Source organism: Podarcis erhardii, assembly GCF_964252035.2.
Source record: "Podarcis erhardii genome assembly, chromosome: 4".
Taxonomy (NCBI): domain Eukaryota; kingdom Metazoa; phylum Chordata; class Lepidosauria; order Squamata; family Lacertidae; genus Podarcis; species Podarcis erhardii.
In genome coordinates, this window is record NC_138508.1 from 77,791,633 (window position 1) to 77,815,869 (window position 24,237).

A 24,237-nucleotide genomic window follows, 5' to 3' on the forward strand; every position below is an offset into this window, starting at 1 on the left:
GATTAGAGAGTCTCATGCTCTTCCGACTGAGCTGAATAAAACATGGATATTTCACCACAGCTTTCACCACATTCTGTGCAGCATTGCAGTTTCCTGTAAAAGCTCCTATTGAAAGTATCCATTTAAAATCTTACTGTACAATGAGCCAAATTTTACCGTGTAGAAGTTCGCTTCTGAGAGAAGAGTTAAAGGACCTCTTCTCTCAGAGCTGTCTTCGCAGTCCCGAAATGAGCAATTGAGAGGGAAAGCAAAGGGAATTTTAAATAATATGAAATAATTGTGGCCAAATAGCCTTGCTATTCCCTTGAACTATTAAATCTTCTTAATGCCTCTGCATCTAAAAAAAGAAAGAAAAGAGACTCCAAATGGGCTTAAACAGATTTGATGAATGTGGAACTCATCTCGGGGGCTAGTAACATTTCTGGCAACTACGGTTAAATTGATTTTGTACATGAACACAAATCATTAGAAAATTAGACCCTTTGTGTTTCAAACGACTTTGGGTGGTGGTTAACCCTTGGTAAAATGAGCAGTTTCCCCTAATCATAACTTTGAAAGGTGGTCTTTTTGAAGAGAGGACTGATTTCACATAATCTTTATGTATCATTTCAGGGTTTTCAAAGGTTCAACATTCTGGCCACTGGCATTTGCTTGTCCTGCTCTTAACTACGCGTAGTAGTTGCACGGAGCTTAAGAGACCAAGGCAAGTCACTATCTCAGAGCCTCCTGTCTGCAATATGGGGAGAATAGTAAAAGCTGGACCAAAAGTTCTGCTGAGAAATTTCTATTACTATTATTTAATTCATATTCCGCTTAATTGGCAAGGCGGCTTCCAACTGGTTCACAAGTATAAAACAAATCACGGAAACACACACACACCATTAGAACGCACAATAAAACAATTCCATCAAAACATTAAAACAGAACTCTACAGTTAAATGTCCAATGAAACAAGCCCATTGAGAGAGAGGGAGAGGGAGAGGGAGAGGGAGAGGGAGAGGGAGAGGGAGAGGGAGAGGGAGAGGGAGAGGGAGAGAAACATTTTCAGAGGGATGGAGAGATTAATCAGCAACAGAGGTTTTCCCTTTACAGTGGTACCTCGGGTTAAGTACTTAATTTGTTCCGGAGGTCCGTTCTTAACCTGAAACTGTTCTTAACCTGAAGCACCACTTTAGCTAATGGGGCCTCCCGCTGCCACTGTGCCTGCCGCCACGTGATTTCTGTTCTTATCCTGAAGCAAAGTTCTTAACCCGAGGTACTATTTCTGGGTTTGCAGAGTCTGTAACCTGAAGCGTATGTAACCTGAAGCGTATGAAACCTGAGGTACCACTGTATATTTATTTTTTAAAACGGTGATGTTTTCCCCACATTGAAAAGTAGGTAGATTCAGTGGCGGACTTTGGGTTCTCAAATTTCTGTGGTGCCCTGTGCGACACTAACATCCCCCCGTCTCTTATGCTCCATTCTACAGTATTGTTTCGGTGCCCCCGCAGGATGGGGCCCAGTGTGACCACACTGGTTGCGGTACCCTAAAACCACTTCTAGTAGAATGGGCCTCATCCTTTCACCTCCTGGTAAGCAGCAGTGATCTGTTTGCCAGGAAGTGAGTGTAATGGCTCTGCCCCATCCAGCAAGCTGTTTCTGTTTTTTTTTTTTTTAAATATTTTTATTGGATTTTCAAAATTTTTTTAAACAAACACAAACATATATCATAAACACAAAACACAAAACAGAATATCTGTAGTTTCATACCCTTACAATCATTACCCTCTTTCAGTGACTTCCCCCCACCCCCCCCAGCCACCTTCCCATTTCATTAAATATCTCAGCAAATTATTTGTTCAAATCTCTTAAATATTATTCATATCTTTTCTTATAATTTATCCTTTATCCATTTTTACTTTAAATCCCATTATACATATTAAGTTGTTTCTCTAAGGTCGGCCTAATTTCTCTCCCATAAATTCCTTGCTCTTTATATTAAATCAAAAAACAATAATATTTCTATTCTAAACCCCAGACTTTTACCACTCTACACTCCCCTCCCCCTCTGTCCCGGTGTTTGCCCCTTCCCACATTAATATCCAAAAGAAAAAAAAAAAACAGATTTAACCCGGATTTCTCACTTCAGAGGCCCTTAGGCCCCCGTTAATCACTCTCCAGCAGTTTTGTTTATAGTTCTTTTTATTGATCTTCTCTTCTCGAAGGAATTCTGTCACCAGTTCCTCATATTTTTCAAACAAAAACAGTCTTTGTCCAGGATCAACAAATCTCCCATGTTGCAGCTTAAAGAAGAAGTCTCCATCATACTTATTCGTTCTTTCGTAGCTTAATGTTTCAGTTGTTCCAGGGACTTCCATCTTTCTCTCTCTTTGCAGATTTGTGATCCATTGGTTGTCTTTTTCACTTCTTTTCCTCCCAAAAGTTACAAATATTTGATTGCTCTCTTCCTCCTGAACTCCTTCTTCTTTTTCTTCTTTTTCCCCCAGTTCTGAAGTTGTCTCTTTTTCTGCAGCTGCAGATTCTTTTTCCATCCGGTTAGCTCCACCAACAGAGATGTTTAGTTTAAGATTGAAGGTCATCAGTTGTTCTCTCATGGCTAGGCTCTGCTCTTGCAGAGCTCCCACCAGGGAAAACATTTTTTTTATCTCTGCCAGTAGTTTTCCTTCCGCAGCCATTGCAATGTCTTTAGTTCCCTCCAGGGGGATTTCCATCATAGTTCTTTTCCAACAGTTCGTTACTTTGTTATTCAGAATTAGTTTATTTCCAGTCAATTTAATGTAACACTTTTAGTCCCAACAATATAGTTATAACACAGTTTTAACTCAATTTCCAAGCTGACGTCCGTTTGACAGCTCTTTTGACAGCTGTCAAACACCTTGTTTTTTCTCTCGGGTTCCCAAGCAGGGCACTACCCGGGTTCGGGGGGGGGTCCGCCAAAAGCAAAACCTCTGGGATTCCCCTCTCTTCACTCCAGCACAAGTAACTTTTTCAACCAATTTATGAAAGTGTTCTTTCTCCTTTCAACACCAGAGTCTTTCCGACTTAGTGCTCCTCTCCTTGCTTTAAGTCTTTTGGTGGGGGGGGGAGTGTGGACTTCCTTTTTAACACATCCCCCGCTCGTACTCAAATTCAATGATAAAACTTTTAGTGCCAAAATTTCCTTCTACTCACGAGTTGTTTTTTCAGTCCGAATTTCAGGAAGAAAGATAGCGCTCTCCGGTCATGGCTCGCGGCTTCGCTCCGCCAAGGCAGCGATCAACTCTCAGCTCCACGCCACTCTCCGGTCCCCTCCGTAGCCTTTAAAAAGGCTCTTCGCGGGTCGGGGAGGGCGCTTAAGGAGCCCGCCGAGTCTCCATGTCCGCAGGCTTCAGCGCCTGCGGTTTCTGAGGGTCCCCGTGTCGCCGGCACGGCAAGACCCGTCCTTAGCGGAGCCGATTCCCTCCAGAGCTCGGAGGGAATCCGCCATTACCCGTTCGCGCTATCCCGGAAGTCCCCAGCAAGCTGTTTCTGGTGGTTTCCTGGGCATTAGTCCTCTGTTGGAACAGAACAAACTCCAGGGATCGACATTTGAAGACATTTCTAAAGGTCCCAGTAAATTTCATTGCCAGTGGTGAACTCAACAGCAACGTTCATAACACGACATGCTTCCTCTAAATTGTATGCGAAGGTAAAGAAAGGGAAAGCCCATTGAGAGAGAGGGAGAGGGAGAGGGAGAGGGAGAGGGAGAGGGAGAGGGAGAGGGAGAGGGAGAGGGAGAGGGAGAGGGAGAGGGAGAGGGAGAGGGAGAGGGAGAGGGAGAGAAACATTTTCAGAGGGATGGAGAGATTAATCAGCAACAGAGGTTTTCCCTTTACAGTGGTACCTCGGGTTAAGTACTTAATTTGTTCCGGAGGTCCGTTCTTAACCTGAAACTGTTCTTAACCTGAAGCACCACTTTAGCTAATGGGGCCTCCCGCTGCCACTGTGCCTGCCGCCACGTGATTTCTGTTCTTATCCTGAAGCAAAGTTCTTAACCCGAGGTACTATTTCTGGGTTTGCAGAGTCTGTAACCTGAAGCGTATGTAACCTGAAGCGTATGAAACCTGAGGTACCACTGTATATTTATTTTTAAAAACGGTGATGTTTTCCCCACATTGAAAAGTAGGTAGATTCAGTGGCGGACTTTGGGTTCTCAAATTTCTGTGGTGCCCTGTGCGACACTAACATCCCCCCGTCTCTTATGCTCCATTCTACAGTATTGTTTCGGTGCCCCCGCAGGATGGGGCCCAGTGTGACCACACTGGTTGCGGTACCCTAAAACCACTTCTAGTAGAATGGGCCTCATCCTTTCACCTCCTGGTAAGCAGCAGTGATCTGTTTGCCAGGAAGTGAGTGTAATGGCTCTGCCCCATCCAGCAAGCTGTTTCTGTTTTTTTTTTTTTTAAATATTTTTATTGGATTTTCAAAATTTTTTTAAACAAACACAAACATATATCATAAACACAAAACACAAAACAGAATATCTGTAGTTTCATACCCTTACAATCATTACCCTCTTTCAGTGACTTCCCCCCACCCCCCCCAGCCACCTTCCCATTTCATTAAATATCTCAGCAAATTATTTGTTCAAATCTCTTAAATATTATTCATATCTTTTCTTATAATTTATCCTTTATCCATTTTTACTTTAAATCCCATTATACATATTAAGTTGTTTCTCTAAGGTCGGCCTAATTTCTCTCCCATAAATTCCTTGCTCTTTATATTAAATCAAAAAACAATAATATTTCTATTCTAAACCCCAGACTTTTACCACTCTACACTCCCCTCCCCCTCTGTCCCGGTGTTTGCCCCTTCCCACATTAATATCCAAAAGAAAAAAAAAAAAACAGATTTAACCCGGATTTCTCACTTCAGAGGCCCTTAGGCCCCCGTTAATCACTCTCCAGCAGTTTTGTTTATAGTCCTTTTTATTGATCTTCTCTTCTCGAAGGAATTCTGTCACCAGTTCCTCATATTTTTCAAACAAAAACAGTCTTTGTCCAGGATCAACAAATCTCCCATGTTGCAGCTTAAAGAAGAAGTCTCCATCATACTTATTCGTTCTTTCGTAGCTTAATGTTTCAGTTGTTCCAGGGACTTCCATCTTTCTCTCTCTTTGCAGATTTGTGATCCATTGGTTGTCTTTTTCACTTCTTTTCCTCCCAAAAGTTACAAATATTTGATTGCTCTCTTCCTCCTGAACTCCTTCTTCTTTTTCTTCTTTTTCCCCCAGTTCTGAAGTTGTCTCTTTTTCTGCAGCTGCAGATTCTTTTTCCATCCGGTTAGCTCCACCAACAGAGATGTTTAGTTTAAGATTGAAGGTCATCAGTTGTTCTCTCATGGCTAGGCTCTGCTCTTGCAGAGCTCCCACCAGGGAAAACATTTTTTTTATCTCTGCCAGTAGTTTTCCTTCCGCAGCCATTGCAATGTCTTTAGTTCCCTCCAGGGGGATTTCCATCATAGTTCTTTTCCAACAGTTCGTTACTTTGTTATTCAGAATTAGTTTATTTCCAGTCAATTTAATGTAACACTTTTAGTCCCAACAATATAGTTATAACACAGTTTTAACTCAATTTCCAAGCTGACGTCCGTTTGACAGCTCTTTTGACAGCTGTCAAACACCTTGTTTTTTCTCTCGGGTTCCCAAGCAGGGCACTACCCGGGTTCGGGGGGGGGTCCGCCAAAAGCAAAACCTCTGGGATTCCCCTCTCTTCACTCCAGCACAAGTAACTTTTTCAACCAATTTATGAAAGTGTTCTTTCTCCTTTCAACACCAGAGTCTTTCCGACTTAGTGCTCCTCTCCTTGCTTTAAGTCTTTTGGTGGGGGGGGAGTGTGGACTTCCTTTTTAACACATCCCCCGCTCGTACTCAAATTCAATGATAAAACTTTTAGTGCCAAAATTTCCTTCTACTCACGAGTTGTTTTTTCAGTCCGAATTTCAGGAAGAAAGATAGCGCTCTCCGGTCATGGCTCGCGGCTTCGCTCCGCCAAGGCAGCGATCAACTCTCAGCTCCACGCCACTCTCCGGTCCCCTCCGTAGCCTTTAAAAAGGCTCTTCGCGGGTCGGGGAGGGCGCTTAAGGAGCCCGCCGAGTCTCCATGTCCGCAGGCTTCAGCGCCTGCGGTTTCTGAGGGTCCCCGTGTCGCCGGCACGGCAAGACCCGTCCTTAGCGGAGCCGATTCCCTCCAGAGCTCGGAGGGAATCCGCCATTACCCGTTCGCGCTATCCCGGAAGTCCCCAGCAAGCTGTTTCTGGTGGTTTCCTGGGCATTAGTCCTCTGTTGGAACAGAACAAACTCCAGGGATCGACATTTGAAGACATTTCTAAAGGTCCCAGTAAATTTCATTGCCAGTGGTGAACTCAACAGCAACGTTCATAACACGACATGCTTCCTCTAAATTGTATGCGAAGGTAAAGAAAGGGAAAGCCCATTGAGAGAGAGGGAGAGGGAGAGGGAGAGGGAGAGGGAGAAGGAGAGGGAGAGGGAGAGGGAGAGGGAGAGGGAGAGAAACATTTTCAGAGGGATGGAGAGATTAATCAGCAACAGAGGTTTTCCCTTTACAGTGGTACCTCGGGTTAAGTACTTAATTTGTTCCGGAGGTCCGTTCTTAACCTGAAACTGTTCTTAACCTGAAGCACCACTTTAGCTAATGGGGCCTCCCGCTGCCACTGTGCCTGCCGCCACGTGATTTCTGTTCTTATCCTGAAGCAAAGTTCTTAACCCGAGGTACTATTTCTGGGTTTGCAGAGTCTGTAACCTGAAGCGTATGTAACCTGAAGCGTATGAAACCTGAGGTACCACTGTATATTTATTTTTAAAAACGGTGATGTTTTCCCCACATTGAAAAGTAGGTAGATTCAGTGGCGGACTTTGGGTTCTCAAATTTCTGTGGTGCCCTGTGCGACACTAACATCCCCCCGTCTCTTATGCTCCATTCTACAGTATTGTTTCGGTGCCCCCGCAGGATGGGGCCCAGTGTGACCACACTGGTTGCGGTACCCTAAAACCACTTCTAGTAGAATGGGCCTCATCCTTTCACCTCCTGGTAAGCAGCAGTGATCTGTTTGCCAGGAAGTGAGTGTAATGGCTCTGCCCCATCCAGCAAGCTGTTTCTGGTGGTTTCCTGGGCATTAGTCCTCTGTTGGAACAGAACAAACTCCAGGGATCGACATTTGAAGACATTTCTAAAGGTCCCAGTAAATTTCATTGCCAGTGGTGAACTCAACAGCAACGTTCATAACACGACATGCTTCCTCTAAATTGTATGCGAAGGTAAAGAAAGGGAAAGGTAAAGGACCTCTGGATGGTTAAGTCCAGTCAAAGGCGACTATGGGGTTGTGGTGCTCATTTTGCTTTCAGGCTGAGGGGGCCAGCATTTCTCCACAGACAGCTTTCCGGGTCATGTGGCCAGCATGACTAAACCGCTTCTGGCACAATGAAACACTGTGACGGAAACCAGAGCGCATGGAAACGCCGTTTACCTTCCTGCCACAGTGGTACCTATTTATCCACTTGCACTGGTGTGCTTTCGAACTATAATGATGATGATGATGATGATGATGATGATGATGATAATAATAATAATAATGATGATAATAATAATAATAATAATAATAATAATAATAATAATAATAATTTATTATTTATACCCCGCCCATCTGGCTGAGTTTCTCCAGCCACTCTGGGCGGCTTCCAAGTGAGTGTTAAAAACAATGCAGCATTAAATATTAAAAACTTCCCTAAACAAACTGCTAGGTTGGCAAGAGTTGGGGCAGAGTAACAGGAGCTCACCCCATCAGAGGGATTCAAACTGCCAACCTTCTGATCAGCAAGCCCAAGAGGTTCAGTGGTTTGGACCACAGCGCCACCTGCACCCTAAATCGTATGCAAGCCACTCCCTGCAAGCTGACTCGTATGCAGATTTATGACAGCGGTCAGTTTCAGGCAACCATTTTGCTCATGAGGAGTTCCCTTTGCTACTAGAACAGTGTGTTTACCAACATTCAAGCTTTGAAAGACGAGTTCAAAATCTGAACTGCTATCAGTTTGGCAAGATGGAAATAGAAAATTGGGAAGGGGGTATATGTGACAGGTGGCTTTGAGAGCCTCAGGCCCTGTTTGGAAAGTTGCCTTTAATACCCATTAGGAATCTGGGTGAAGGTTAAACTTGTCAGGCGGTGAAAAATGGAATCGGTGTTGGCTGACCTGTGAGAAGGCCGTAAAGTTCTACTCTTCACAATAGCAAGATATATTATTGCTGTAACGCCATTATTCCGCTCCATCACTTTTAAACCTTGTTCCCATTATCTACAAGTTAAATATAACCCTATGTAAAAACAGGAAGGACAGAGCTAAGTTGTCCGGCTTAACAGCACACACTTAAAACATAATAGAGCACTTGTTACTGTATTTTATGGAACGGAAACTCCAAATGTAAAGACGTATTAAGGAAATATCTCAAAGTTATTAGGAAAGGATATTTACAATTACAGATTGCTTTATATTATGCTTTTATGAACATCTCAGGAAATGAAATAGCCCTCAGCTGTAGCGAGTGAAGAGGGAGGTAATTTTCCTTAATACGGGTGATAAAATTAATCTGATTGAAATCGCTAGCGATTATTTCACAGAATACTGAGTGGCAGTACAATCACTTACACTCTTTTATATATTTTTTTTCAGTCAAAGCTCGTGTAGATGAAAGCTAATTACAAAGTAGTGATGTGAAGCGCTAAGGAAATAGTTTGTGTATAGCAGAGAACAGGCACAGCTAATTGGGGTTTGTGATTACACAGATTGTTGTTAGGGAGAATTAACTACCAGCAGTCTCTCCTGCAAAGCTCCTCATCAAGGAAAATAAAAATAGACACTAGATCTGTTATTTATCTAATTATGCCATGAATATTTTCAGTCATATGGTTTGTTGTTCAAAAACCTTCGGTCCCCACGCTGCTGGTGATCAAAAGTATCCATAGGAAGTTTTTGACATTGGGCATTCTTCCAATTACCTTGCCTTAAACCTCTTGCCTGAGGGTATTTTGCAGTTACTTCTATCTCTCCCCCCCCCCAGTTGCATTCCTACTGTATTTTCAGCACAAGTGATGTCACTCCTGAAAAAAAACCGCAGTCTTCCATTGAGTTTTGTTTTGTTTTTAAGCCGTTTGTGTTTCCATCTCTCACAATGTGCAACGTATTCCCAGACGACTGCCCTAGAATGCTTCCCTGTTAACATGTTTATTCTGGATTCCTCATTCTTCGCTCACTCACTTTTTGTGGGATCTCCACACATCATTGTCATCAAGTCATTCTCCTGTGCTTTTCTCCCTTTTCGATGGGGAGAAATTCGGTTTGGTTCACACTCGAAAGAGAACCTACCCACTTCACACTTCCTGAAACAATATGCAAATTGAAATGCAGCCACCTTTGAAATTCACACTTCTCTGAATTTTGCGGCATGAGTCTCTATCAAAAAAAGCTAAGGGAAATGTGTGTATCAGGGGAAAGTGTGCATAAGAACGCACATGTTGCTGAAAATTACATACAAAATTGGAGTATATTGGAGGAAATGATGCGCAAGAGTGTGTACAACAGACAAATATTATTATTATTATTAATAAAAGAAAAAATGCATACTAAAATGCTGATGAATTCAGCGCTGTTGAAATGTGCCTGAAAATGCTGGTGAACTGTGAGGACTCCCCCTCTTAACAAAACAGTTTGAAACCTGATGCTCAAACACAGTAGAGTAAACCTAAGATCAGAAACCAGCCCTACACTCTGCTTCATTTTCTGATATGTTCATAAAAGCACAATACCATACTGGCCTGAATATAAGCCTCACTTTCCCCCCAAATTCCAACCGTGAAAAGTTAAAGTGTGGCTTATATTAGTGACCTTACGGTATGCAGCCAGGAGTGAGGGGCAAACAGCGCCAGGAGCACGGCAAAGCAGCGCCCGCCCCACGCATAGTCCCCTTCCTCTCCCCCAAGGCCAGAAAGGGAGAGAGCGAGGAATGGGAAAGGCCGTCAGCAACACAGCACCCCCCCAGTATGCAGACAGGAGCAGCAAGGAAGGGAGGGGCTTATATTCGGTTATTTTTTATTCCCCCCTCCAATTTTAAAGGTGCGGCTTATATTCCAGCCAATACAGTATAAAGCAATCTGTAGTGCGATGTTTCAAGTGGGGCCCGATAGCTACACACCTTCATTTCTGCTCCTGAACACACTTTCACTGTTACCTTTCCAGTCAGCAGCCTTGCAAGAACGTTGCTTTTAAATCCGTTTATTATTATTATTGTTCTCAGTACCCTTTTTGCCCACGTTAATTCAAAAGTTCATGCAGTAACGCTTAATGGTAACCGAGCCTTCGTTTCATTGAAGTGTAAGTGTGAAAATGAAAAATGAGATTTTTGAAATGAAGAAATTGTGGGGTTAAGAAAACAAGCAATTCAAGAGTGGGAGGAAATCCTTTCTTCTCAGCGCCACCAGTTTGCATTTCTCAGTGCAGAAAGTATTGATCTGATGTGTAGAAATCTTTCATATTCAACTTAATTCAAGAAGGTTCTGGAAGCTTCTCTGCATGAAAGAAACAAGCAGAAGGTTCATGATGTCTGGGTTATTCCTTCAGAGAAGATGAGTCCAGCTGGTGTAAACTGGTTGTCATCTCTTTCTGTCATGGTCATGCAGACTATAATAGTGAGACCAGAAGGAGCCTGGGTTTCACTTTCGCTTTCTATCTCTCTTCATTCTGGTGTGGTGTTCTGTACATAGTCTGCTTAGTGTTAAGGTTTAGACTTATTATAAGTTATTGTAAGTTTATGTTAAATCTGCTGCAACTGGATTTCTTATGGACAGGGCCAGTCCTGGAGGCAATTGGATTTGTGACCATTATGCTCATTTGCCTTCACAGTAGCAGTAAAGCTCTGCTGGATGAAATACAATTGCCTCTGGTCTATTTTTTTGGGAATCCTTCAATGTGTTTAAGTCATTACTTTGCTAACCATACATTGGAATCTACTCTAGATCAGTATTGAGTAGAATTTCAATGACAGAGACCATTCACAACGCCTTCCCAGAGCCAGCCTATTAGATGGTGTCCCATGCAAGCTTACCACTTCTGATACAAGCCCTTGCCAAATTCATTCCCCTACATTGTCTCTGGGCTCCAGGCATTTTTTCTGAAAATAGGGACATTCTACCATACCCTCCTAAGGGACGTGGGTGGCGCTGTGGGTTAAACCACAGAGCCTAGGGCTTGCCGATCAGATTGAATCCCCGCGACGGGGTGAGCTCCTGTTGCTTAGTCCCTGCTCCTGCCAACCTAGCAGTTCGAAAGCACGTCAAAGTGCAAGTAGATAAATAGGTACCGCTCTGGCGGGAAGGTAAACGCCGTTTCCGTGTGCTCCTCTGGTTCGCCAGAAGCGGCTTAGTCATGCTAGCCACATGACCCGAAAGCTGTACGCCGGCTCCCTCGGCCAATAAAGCGAGATGAGCGCTGCAACCCCAGAGTCGGTCACGACTGGACCTAATGGTCAGGGTTCCCTTTACCTTTACCTTTACCTACCATACCCTCCAACATTTCTCCAGTGAAAATAGGGACATCTTAAGGAGAAGTGGGACATTCTGGGATCAAATCAGAAACCGGTACAGCTTCTGGAAATCAGGGACGAGCCTGGGAAATAGGAACACTTGGAGAGTCTGGGTTTACAGCATTTTTATTAAAAAATCCTTTTGTATGGTAAACTAGAAATAGTTATTCTGAGCTCTGTAGCAGCTGAGCTGCTGGTTCTTACTAGAATTCTAGCTCTTTGAATTGCACACGATATGCCCATGCTTGAAGAACGAATCTTGAAAATGGTAAGTAAATTTCTAGTAGTTCAGTTGCAAACCGCAGCAAACATGTAAGAATGCACACAATCTAACTTTCCCATTCTTGGAAAACTGTAAGTCAAGGAAGAATTATTGCACTGAATGCTGCTACTGGCGCAATACCATTGGCATACATAGATGTTTATCACCAGGGGGTGATCTTTAGCTCCCCAACCAAATGCAACATAAACATTCATGCCATCTGGTTACTTTTACATGAGCGAATAAATCCACATAAAGACTGATAAGATATTTTGCATGTTTGTGACAAATTAGCCATTTTCAAATGCTCATCTTTCCAATGAACAGTTGGATGTATTTGGTACATGGTCTGTGTGCACCCTTAGAAGTTCCAAAAATGAGCATTTTTGCAAATTTCTGGTTACACATTTCCTAAAGGTTGGTGGTTCAAATCCCCGCGACGGGGTGAGCTCCCGTTGCTCGGTCCCTGCTCCTGCCAACCTAGCAGTTCGAAAGCACACCAACGTGCAAGTAGATAAATAGGTACCGCTGCAGCAGGAAGGTAAACGGCGTTTCCGTGTGCTCCTCTGGTTCGCCAGAAGTGGCTTAGTCATGCTGGCCACATGACCCGGAAGCTGTACGCCAGCTCCCTCGGCCAATAAAGCGAGATGAGCACCGCAACCCCAGAGTCGGCCACGACTGGACCTAATGGTCAGGGGTCCCTTTACCTTTACCTTTAAGGAGGGTAAACAAAGCATGCATTGGATATAGCCCAGAAGATATAAGGGCTAGCCCAGAGCCCTAGCATAGTACCCAGACAACCAGAGTCCATGCAGCACAATCCATTTTATTTTCTTTAAGAATAGTGGTTGAAAAGGAAATGTGCATTGTCTCAGCCAAAATTATGGGCAAACCACTCAATGCACTACAACTGTCTATCTGTCTGTCTGACTTCCCCTTCTTCTTCTTCTTCTTCTTCTTCTTCTTCTTCTTCTTCTTCTTCTTCTTCTTCGTATTTATATCCTGCCTTTCTCCCAAGTTGGAATTGAAGGCAGCTTAAAACATGTAAAACATTATAAAATACAAAGTATTAAAAAAAACAAACTTCAAGGAATAATTAACACAATTCAAATCAATAATTAAAATCCAGTTTGCCCTGACAGCAGCCCTTTTGTCACTTGAGGTGAAGGAGGGAAGTGCCGTCCTGCTGCTGCCTCCACCTCCAATTTTGGGTAAGATCTCACCCGAAATTGGCACCAATACCAGCACTGCTTCTTCGCTCTTGGCGGAGGTGGCACAGTAGGCTGTGCAGGCTTCACCTTGGGGGGCTTGCATTGCCTGAGGTGGCGGCAGCACCCTGCCTGCTGGGTGCACCAGCCCTGGTCCCAGCCAACAGGGCCAGAAGTCAGGGATGCTGGAAGCTGGAGTCTAAGAAACATTGGACGCTCACAATCTTCTATGCCTGGGCTCAGAATTCCTTCCATTATATAAAACCAGCTGGTCCTTCCTGGGGTCCCTTGGTAATGAAGATGGTTTTCAGTAAGCCTGAATGATTCAGCAAGATAACACAGTCTTTTCTCTTCCAGTGCAGAGTTAACCTTTCCATGTACAGTTCAGGGTCTGTCACAAATAATGTGTATTAGTAATATTTCATCTGTTCATAGAAATGAGAGTTGATGACATCTGAAGGCAGCCCTGTTTAGGGAAGTTTTTAATGCTTGATGTTTTATTGTGTTTTTAATATCCTGTTGGAAGCCGCCCAGAGTTGCTGGGGAGGCCTGGCAAGATGGGCAGGGTATAATAAATAAATTATTATTATTATTATTATTATTATTATTATTATTATTATTACTACTACTACGTCAAACCTCTACTTACCACGCCTCTTCTTATGGTTGTTCCAAGTCGCAACTGCGGCAAACCCAGAAGTAACCGGTGGGTTTGCCGCCGTTCACGCATGCGCAGGAATGGCCATTTGCACATGAGCAGAAGCGGGCAGTCGCCCCCCCCACGCCTGTGCACAACAGCACCTCTCCCAGCGACCCGTTTCAACCTCCGGACGGACCTCCAGAATGGATTATGGTTGCAAATAGAAGTTCCACTGTATTATTATTATTATTATTATGAACTACTAAACCATTTAGCTTAAGAGTTTTCACTCAGTTTGGTCTAGCTGACCAGAATGGAAGAGCTAATTTCCCCCATTGAAAACAATGGGACCTACAAGTACTTAACAATGATAGGGCAGGACCCAGTATAATTACAAAAGTAAATAATAATAATAATAATAATAATAATAATAATAATAATAATTTTATTTATTTATTCATTCATTCCCTGCACACTCTGGGCAGCTTCCAACAGAATTAATGATGATGATAATAATAATAATAATAAAGCATAAAACATCAGACATTAAAAACTTCCCTAAACAGAGCCGCCTTCAGAAGCCTTCTAAAAGTCAGGTAGTTGTTTATTTCCTTGACATGTGATGGGAGGGTGTGACGTTACCATTTATGAGAGAGTGCTGGAGGGGAAATAGTTAAATAGGCTGCACAGACAGGGCTCAGGGGGGTGGAGTCAGTGGGTCTATAAAACTAGTTCCGGGCCACCAGGTGGCGCGTTGGAAGATGGCCAACAATAACATCTCTCTGACCCATACGAGGTAATTAAGGGGCTGCTATGGGAAGTATGCAGTCTTCCTACCCCCCCAGGAGATGGGGGGCGCTGCCTTGCCAGCGGTGTTCACAATGCACCCCCTGATCCGAGAGATGGGGGTGCTGAACACTTGGCACGAGCCCTCGGTGAAGTCAGATCTTCCTGACGCCGATTCCAATTAGCGCGTGCTGGTTGCTTCAGCTCGGAATTATAATTGGAAACATATGATTGGAAATGAAGCTGAAGCACATACATCAAGTAATGCTTGAGAGATAAGACTGCTGATTGATGGATCTCTGTGACCGGGAGTGACGGATGCATAAGTAAATCTTCTGATGAATCACCACTAGGAGACTGTATGTTTGGAACAAAGGGGGGGGTGGAGGAAAAAACTTTTTTTTTCTTTGCACAATGTGATATTAATAACCCTTCACCCCAGATAGAAATAAGATCGCTGTGTTTTTATTAATCACAAGCAGGAATTTAAGAACTGTGTGGGATGGGTTATAACAGGAGAGAGGATTGGTGAACGGTGAGAAAGAGGAATTTTTTAATGACGCAGTTAAAAAATGGCGTCTCGCCAAGACAGGCTTGCCGGAGAAAGAAGCACAGGGGGAGGAGAATCAGGATCGTTCGAAAGAGAAGGAATGTTGGAATGCAAGCTTGACCTGACAGAGCCCCCTGATTCATTTGATTTATTTGGCAAGCCTGAGAAAAATAAAGGACAGACCGAAGATTAATTTTGTTTATGGAAGCGTTGAACAGAGGCTGTCCCTGAGCGATATGATCTTTGAAGAGTACAAAACCCACACAGAGATGCCTGTTTTCAATCTGCTTGTGAAAATCATCAGAGATCGCAAACAAAGGAAGAGAAAGAAAGTAATAAAGGACTATCCGGATCGAACTGGATAGAACTGTCTAATTAAAGCAGTAATATAAGTGATGCTTGGACTTGTCTGGAGTTTTGGACTCATGCGGAGCTTGATGTATGGGTACCCCCAACAAAATTTAAAATTTGGCTGTATAATTTGGAACTAATGTGATTTGGATAATGTGATGTGATTGGCCTGTTAATAAAAATTATTATTATTATTTTTTTAAAAAAAACTAGTTCCGGAGGAGTTCGTTGGGAGTTGTGGGTGGGTAGTTGGTTTGAGTGGGTTGGCTGGTTGGGAAAGGCAGTTGGTAATAGAGAGACAGTTAGGGCAGTTGGTCCGTGAGTGTGGGGTGGTAGCAGAGATAGAGAGAGGAACATAAGACTAAGAAAGTAAACAGGAACACCGTTTGGTATGCAGTAAAAGTTTTGTTTTATGTCTGAAATAAAATACACTCTTCTTTATTAATTGAAAAGCTGACTGAGACTGAAGTGATTTTACTAGGGAAGACCTGGTTGGTGGCAGCGGATTAGTGGTGTACGGGTCAATAGTCCGTGAGATGACCGGGGGCTCCGTACTAACGCCACAGAGGTATTCCACTAGGCAGGTGCCACTATCGAGAAGGCCCTCTGCCTGGTTCCCTATATCTTTAGTATAATATAACCTTTACTTTCCTAAGGGGTTTAAAAGTGTGTTAGGAACAAAATGGTTTTGGTTTCAATCGGACTCACTGTCTGAGGTTCCTTATGTCGCCATAGGGGCATGGTCTGCACACCAGAGGAAGAGATTGTCAGACTTGGAGGAAACTCACATTGTGTAGGAATGCAAAGAAACGAGGGATAACCCCCAAAACAGCCTCGTGAGCATACAGAATGCTGGCTGACTATTGGAGGGGCAAAATGGGGTGGAGGAATGCAATAAATGAAGTGATGGCTAGTTGGCAGGAACCCTGAATCGGATCACACCATTTAGTTGCAGGACCCATTAACCGCTGCCCACCCTTCCAAATGGATACTTTCCCATACAAATTGCAAACATATAGCATGTAAGGGAGGCAGTGGGACGATAGCTCATCATGCACCTAGCCTGTCCTGGGGCCTAATTTCTGTGCTGTAGCAATAATGGAAAATAGAAAGTCTCTGTGGATGCATTGCAGGCAAGAGGCTTGTACATGCATTGGGCCATTTTCCCACCACCAACTCCACTTGCTTAAGTGGTGGTCCCATAACCATTTAGCAGACCATAATATCATGTCTGTGCGAATGCTTATCCCAAACTCTAGCTAGGTTTGAATAGCTGGGTCCAGTGTTCGGCAGCCCCTTATTAATTCAATACTGCGATATAACTTAGGCTCACACAGAGTCCTCAGTACACTTGGCAATTTGTAACCTACTATTTACCAAATAGATAAGTGCACAATTAGATTAAAATCCTGTTAGTTTTGCTCCTGACGGTACTGCTTTTCTAAGTCTCCCAGGGTGTTAATTGATATATTTCCCTTAACAGCTACATACAGCTCTCTGTTAGACCGATGAAACATGGCATTTTTCTGACAGTGCTTGCGATTTAGAAGCCAGCCTCCTCTTAACATGCATATGAACTGGGATATTCAGCCAGAACAGCAAAATATTAGTTTGGCTGCATTCCGAAACCTTCAGAGGACTACAATGCTTATTGTCGAGCTTTCTTCTCAAAATGTCTCAGTTGTTCCACATTATTAGAAGAAAGAGGTGGTGGTGAACACTGCAATTTGTTTTTAATTTGCAGGCCAGTCTGGTGTAATGGAAGGGTAGAGTGTTTTGGTTTAAAATGTAAGACAGCCAATTCTCTGCTCAATCATGAAGCAATACCTTTGACCTCATCAAGCTGCTAGTTCTCAACGTGAACCTGGCACCTTTTTATTATGGGGATAAGACAATATCCCCGTTGTAAGTCATAAGGGTAAATTAAAAGGATATTATAAAAAAGCAATCATTATTCTGGGAAAATGAAATTGTTTGAATGTTGCATTTCTGTATCCTGCTTAGAGATTTTGAAATATTAGGGAGTTTAGCAATGCTTTTTGAAAAAAGAAACTTAAACCCCCACACCCTGGTTGAAACTCGATAGAGACCTTTGTCCACTCATTATGTAAAGAAAAAAATAATACCAAGGATTCAGGTCTAAAAATGCTTATCAGGAATGTAAATCTGAGGCCTCTGGGTTGGGGGGCAGGAAGGAGATTTATTTCTGAGGCAAACATGTCTTGGGCCGTCTTCCATGTAATGATGCTTCTGTTTTCATTTCTTGAAATTTTCATTTTCAAATCCATCTTATTCGGAGTGAAGAAGTACCGTATTTTTCGCCCTATAGGACACACTTTTTCCCCTCCAAAAATGAAGGGGAAATGTGTGTGCGTCTTATGGGGCGAATGCAGGCTTTCGCTGAAGCCTGGAGAGCGAGAGGGGTCGGTGAGTACCGACCCCTCTCATTCTCCAGGCTTCAGGAAGCTATCCGCAAGCCTTGCAAGCCCGGCGGGAGGTCCCGCGGGCTCGCAAGGCTTGCGGGCAGCAGCCTGCAGCCCAAAAGCTCAGGGGACAGCGGGGAGGCGGAGCGCCGCCACCCCGCTATTCCCCGACCTGATCTGGGGGCTGGCGGGGGGGAGAAGCAAGCTTGCTTCTCGCCATCGCCAGCCCTCAAGCTCGGGGGACAGCGGGGCAAGCCGCTGCCCCATGGAGGCTAGAGAGGCTGTCCCTGAAGGCAGAAGAGGGAGACGGAGCACTCTGTCTCCCTCTTCTAGCTTGGGGATGGCTGCGCAAACCTGGGGGGGAAATAATTTTTTTTCCCTTGATTCCCCCCCCCCCCCAAAACTAGGTGCGTCCTATGGGCTGGTGCGTCCTATAGGGCGAAAAATACGGTACACGCAAAATGCATCCAATATTTCATACCACATAAGTTCATGATGTAAATATTATGCCACACAATCCATTTGTCTTTAAGATGCTCTATTACTGTTACTACTGGAACACAAAAAACATCATGTCCCTTACGGACCCATTACATAATTTTATTCTAGCAATTGAAAAAGGAGGGGAGGAGCATCCTGCGGCTTCTTAAAGATAAGGCACATGGTGGCATAACCACTTACACCACCAATCTCACAAATAATCTCACAGACAGGTATCTTCCTTCCTATGGGACACCAGAAGGACATCATACTAAAAGGACTGAAGTGTGAAATGTTGGAGTAGAATTTGTTGGCAAGTCTGAGTCTACTGTTTAGGAGCCACTCAAAACCAAGAGTTCGCCTTCCATTACAGGTGTTGGGAAGCCAGGAAGATTGTGTGCTGATGATGTGAATCATTGCTCTGCTTACCATTTATACATTTGAGAGTCAAACAGAAATTTCGCAGACTGTGCCTCTTACCTGCTCTTCTGCCCCTACTCTTTACAGCTTTATGCATGCCAATGAAGAATACACTTCATGCATAAGGATGGAAAAATCTGTCAATTTCAGTTTCTCAGTTATACCAATCTTAAGTTAGTTTGCCACATTTCAAGATCAGTTTGCATTTTGACTTCTTTTTTTTAAAAAAAGTCTTTATGAAAATTCACAAACTATTTAGGCTATATTTCTTCTAAATATATGTTCGGTAAACAATTTTGCCTAATGCACATATTTATTAAACCAATTTCCCTTAAAATAATGGATTTCTGTATGCTGCATGCATTTTTATACACATTTTCCTTAATACACACATATTTTGGTAAGTTTCATGGTTGGAGAATTGCAAATCACAAAAGTGTGAATTTTCAAGGACTGCTAATGTTTTGGATTGCGTAGTGTTTTGTAAAGTGCAGATCAGTTAAGTTTGCATAAAAATGTGAACCAAAGAAAATTTCTTTCTCATTCATAGTCATCCAGATGATGGAGTAGGCTTTTGTCCATAAAAGCTCATACCACAATTAATCTCTTTGTCTCTAAGGTACCACAAGTCTCCTTTTTATTTCCTCTCTTAAAGTACTACATTCAACAGAGCAGGATCTAGTCCACAAAACATAATAAAGACATAATAAATCCATTGGTCTTTAATGTTCTCCAGGAATCTTCTTGGTTAAGGCTGAAATCCTGTGCGCACTTAGCTGAGAGTAAGCCCTGTTGGAACACAGCAGAATTTCCCTGCGAATAAAATGCACAGAATTGTGCTGCATGTCACTTTCTTGTCCAGTAGGAGCCAAGTACCTCAGTAATCGAAATGGAAAAAGTAGTCGCAGGCAGTAATCTACCTAGCTAAGGCACCTTTTGCAAGGAATATCCAGCAGGGGAAGCTCTTAGCACACAAGTGGACTGGAAAACTTTAGTGAAAATTGGAGTGGAGAAAAGGAAGTAAAAGGGGAAAAATATATAGACTCCACTTAAGAGCTATCCTTGCATATAATTAATGAGCACATATATTTGTTGAGTGTGATTGTATGTCTCAAATGCCATCTGTGGGCTACATAGTGTTTTGTCTGTTTAAAATTGATAAATAGAAGTGGTCTGCAAGGCTATGTGGGAGAAGGAATCCGTTCTTAGGGTGACAGCCTGCTCCTATGTCCCATCCCACCTTGTTCTAGCAAAAGCATCATTGTTATGTACACAAATTCTTCAGTGAGAACTGTGATTGTGCCCCATTCACCTTGGTGAGAGGAGAAAGAATTCCTAATTCCACAAATTCCATAAATGATAAATTCAATGTCTGCAGAAAGGCAGTCACCTAATTGCACACTGGAGCAGAAGAAAGCTTTGCAAATGGTATACAATTTTCAAAGTGTTCCAAGCCTTAGGCAAAAGCCTTTCAACTGTGTCTAAAACTGAATGATAAAATATGTTGTACAAATTATCTGTGAACAGGAAACATGTGGTAGTGGCAGGGGACTGAAATGTAACACTTGTAAAGAAATGGGAACTGCCAGTCATTTATATACCCTTTCCCTTTTTCTTTCGCTTACAAGTTCCATCATTTCCTTTTTAAATGCAAACTGACGTTCAAGTTTTTATAATAGGACGTTTATCAGATCTTGCTGAGCCAATTGCTGCTTTTGTATTTTAGAAAGAGAGAGAAAGGAAACCTTAAAAGGACAACAAGAGAAGCTCTGCATGGAAGCAAAAAGGCCTCATAGTGTTGGTCCCTTTCACTACAAGATTTCTGATTTATCATTTTGAGAGGACGCAACTGAAATGGGGAAAAAAACGGTAACTCTGGAAATCATGCATGACATGCCAATCCACAACACTGAAGGCCAAAGTAATCAAAAGTTTGAAGAAGCTTTCTGAAGTCTTCTCTCTCTCTCCCCCCCCCCCAGTCACACACACACACACACACAAAATGGAGGGAGGAAAATGTAATGTGCAATTGCTGTTCAACAAGAAGCTGAAAAGCAACTATTTGGAAAGATTGTTTCTGCTCCTTCACACTTTAAATTCCTACCGGTAATGGTGTATCGTATGATAGCTCCTTTTTAAAAGATGTAATCTTCATCACCAATACCAACCACTGTGCACTGTGGTCCTCATTGATGGGTTTTTTCTTTTTAATAGATTATGTTTCAAAAAATGCTTTCAGATAGGGAGAAAGAAGTCCTGTGTTCTCTGTTTCAACTTCTGAAGGCATAACTCTATTCATGTGTTCAGTTCCGGGGCCAGTGGGAATGAGCGTCTGAAATGGTCTTCCTTCTATGCACATAGGGTTTCCAGTTTAGGGACAGGAAGCCTGAGGCTGTTCGGATCTTGGCCAGTGGTGTGACTTGTTTGCATGTATATGACGGGGAGCGCCTAGTCCCACTCATTCCCCCTGGCCCCATTCACGTATTTGGAACTGATCACCTGAACTAGGCTCGAAAAAAGTGTATGGAACTAGTAGATTTATTGCATCGAATCCTTTCTTTGAAAATAATTATAGGGCGGTGCTTCTCATGATTCACCGCCATGTCAATTTATTTATAAGCCACATTCCCCACAGCTACATTTGTGGTCCAAGCAGTCCACATAAAAAAACCAAAACCAGTCTAAATACAACAGAACAAGAATAGGTAATAAAAATATATAATATCACCATCACCACAACAACAGAACACTAGTCACAATTAACACTTCATTGAACATGCATCAACATTAAAGTAAGCATAAACCATGGTCAAACAAAAATATCCATTCAAAAGTAGCCCCAAAACTGATAATATTAGTGCTTAGTAACACCCAACCCAGTCTTTTATGCCTCAACCCAAAAGTGCACTCAGTTCCCCCCTCCCCTCGATGTAGCTTCATTATGAAGGTTCGTAGAGCTGCAAGACAAGAGCTATCCCCTAATGGCAAACACAGAGTCTCTTTTCCTTTTATCACACATACCTGAAATCATACCCACCAACCTTAATTTTTAAAGGCCACCATCCTGCTCTCTTTCTGTGTGTGGGGATGCCTTTGATGTGTCCATTGTGGTTCTTTTAACACAAAAAACGAGGTAGTAATAGGGACTTGCTCTTGATTATGCACTTAATTTTATCCATGCACTTAATTTTATCTCTGCTATAGAAATTATTAAGTTGTCTTAAGCACCATTTCACTCATAATTGGTAATTTCATTGCTGTCTTTGTGGGAAGGAGAAGACCTTAGATATCACAATGACATCAGCTTCAGAAATGTTGGTAGCAAAGAGAAGTAACAATTTGTTTTAAAAGGAACCCACGGTAGTATTAATGGATACAGAAATCAAATGCCTCTCTAGGAAACATCTACCCTTGATCTCACCATGGGAAAGAGCTAGTGCAGGATTGCACTGAGAGCCTCAGTTCCTATTGCATTGAAAGCCCAATGATATATCACATCTTTCCCCCTCTAGTCAAACTAGTACTGTAATGATGAGGGGTAGAGTTGGGTGAGAAATTCAATTAACTTCACATTTAAAAGCAAACCTACCCGATTCACACTTTTCCGAAGCAACATGAGAACAAAAACTGTCATTCTCCAAAATTCACACTTCTTTGAACTTTGCAATGCAGTTCTCCAGCCAAATATGCATATTTTGGGGCAGAATGTGCATAATAATGCAAGTATTAGTGAAAATAACATACAGATAAGCATTACAATCACAGAATTTCTTTTGCAGAAATAGATATTTTAGGCAAAGTTATAAAAGTGTGTATATTAGGGGAATTCCAGATGGATGAATTTTCATGAGGACTTAAAAAATAATAATGTGGAAATGTGGAGAAATGAGATTGGAAAAATAAGAATCCAAAATGGACAGATCCACCCACCCCTAATAAGGAGTGAATGTTTTCATCTATGTGGAGTGGCTATATAGATGCTAATCACCAGTGCAGTGAACTTGTGCTAATGACACCATATAAATACGCTCATGGTGATATAAAGAAGTAATCACACTTGGGTAGAAAAATATTATATGTCTAGCATTTGTACCAGATGATGATGTCAAATGTTCTAGTAGATTAGTTTGGAGCATAGGAAAAATCACTTTGTCAAGTAGCACTGCGTGTTGAAAACTCTACCAATGTTAGGGAAATATAATTCATAAAATTATTGTGTTTTCGTTGTTCCATTCTAAACCACTATACTTCAAATCTTCCCATATAATTCCAGAATCTTCCATCCTCACCGCTTTGACTGTTATCTACAGGAATGGCAATTAAGTCAAAATCATTCTGGTACTGCTTTGAAGAGTAATAATGACTCTTAAGTTTGATTCTTCTTCTTCTTCTTCTTCTTCTTCTTCTTCTTCTTCTTCTTCTTCTTCTTCTTCAAATAAAAAAGCTCTATGTTTGAATCTTATGCTAAATCAGCATTGTTTCCAGTGAAATATCTGTAAATCAGTGTTTGTTACAGGATACCCAGCAGGAACATATGCTGGTACGCAAGGATTAAGGGCAAAATTGATGCCTGACACAGGACTGCTGCCAAAGTGGTAGCCCCCTTCTCCTGTTTCTCATTCACATTCATAATATTTAATTATACTTATCCAGACCATTCCCCTACCTTCACCAGCAGACCATTCTGTGGAGCATGGATGAATTTCACAGAGAAGTCTACCAAAACAGAGGGAGGAAGATTCTGCCATGGTACTGCCATTGTTTCTCTTCCCCAGATGATGTGAGAATGGCCACCTAGGCCTTTACAACTTGGGAGAGATTGGGGCACATTTTACAAAGCTCCTGGACCTGATCTGAACAACAAAATGGCCTCTCTGTAGCATAAATATTTCAATTGCTTCCGTAAAGCAGCTAAGGATTGCCCAAGTTATTAAACTATTTAAAGGGAACTAGACACAGGGCTATCATTTTTGGTGGTAGCCTCCACTGAGGGTGACACATCCAATCTTGGCTCGCTAGTGCTGCCAGAGAGCTCATCTGTGTGAACACCAAAATGCACTAATTTGCTGCATCGTTCCTTCCCCCCTGTTTTATTTTCAAGTTTGAACTCAACGGGTCAAGAAACGGGAACATCCATTTGCTCGGGGGCCAAACACAACTTGGATTACCTGCAGGAAAGAATTTGTAGCACTTCTCAGAACTGCACATTCTTTGTCCAAAGCCTTTGATGAATGTTTATGAGAATAAACACATTTGGAAGACTCAGGATTACTTCATTAATTATTTGTGAGCTAAAAAAAAGGAGGGGGGAAGGCTATATTCACAATGAATATTATTTGCAGTGCATAATTCAGCCAGCTCTAATTATTTAACACCTGTAGAGGAGGCAGAGGCAAATAGATATTCAGATAGGGAACTTGCCTCTTTACTGCCTAACTATGACAAATCCATAAAGTCAGAGAGGGGGCAAGACTCTCCCCGAAATCTCTAATTGGCAGCCAAG

General features: G+C 42.5%; 2 long non-coding RNA genes across 2 annotated transcripts in view; one reads left to right on the top strand and one right to left on the bottom strand.

The window, feature by feature from the left end:
• LOC309339953 overlaps positions 1 to 24,237 on the bottom strand; it is a 581,040-nt gene that overhangs the window by 101,773 nt on the left and 455,030 nt on the right. The window lies entirely within an intron of this gene.
• On the top strand, positions 14,355 to 15,863 carry LOC309339956. Its single transcript, XR_014155697.1, has 2 exons — positions 14,355 to 14,477; positions 15,633 to 15,863. It is a non-coding gene; the product is annotated as an uncharacterized lncRNA (long non-coding RNA).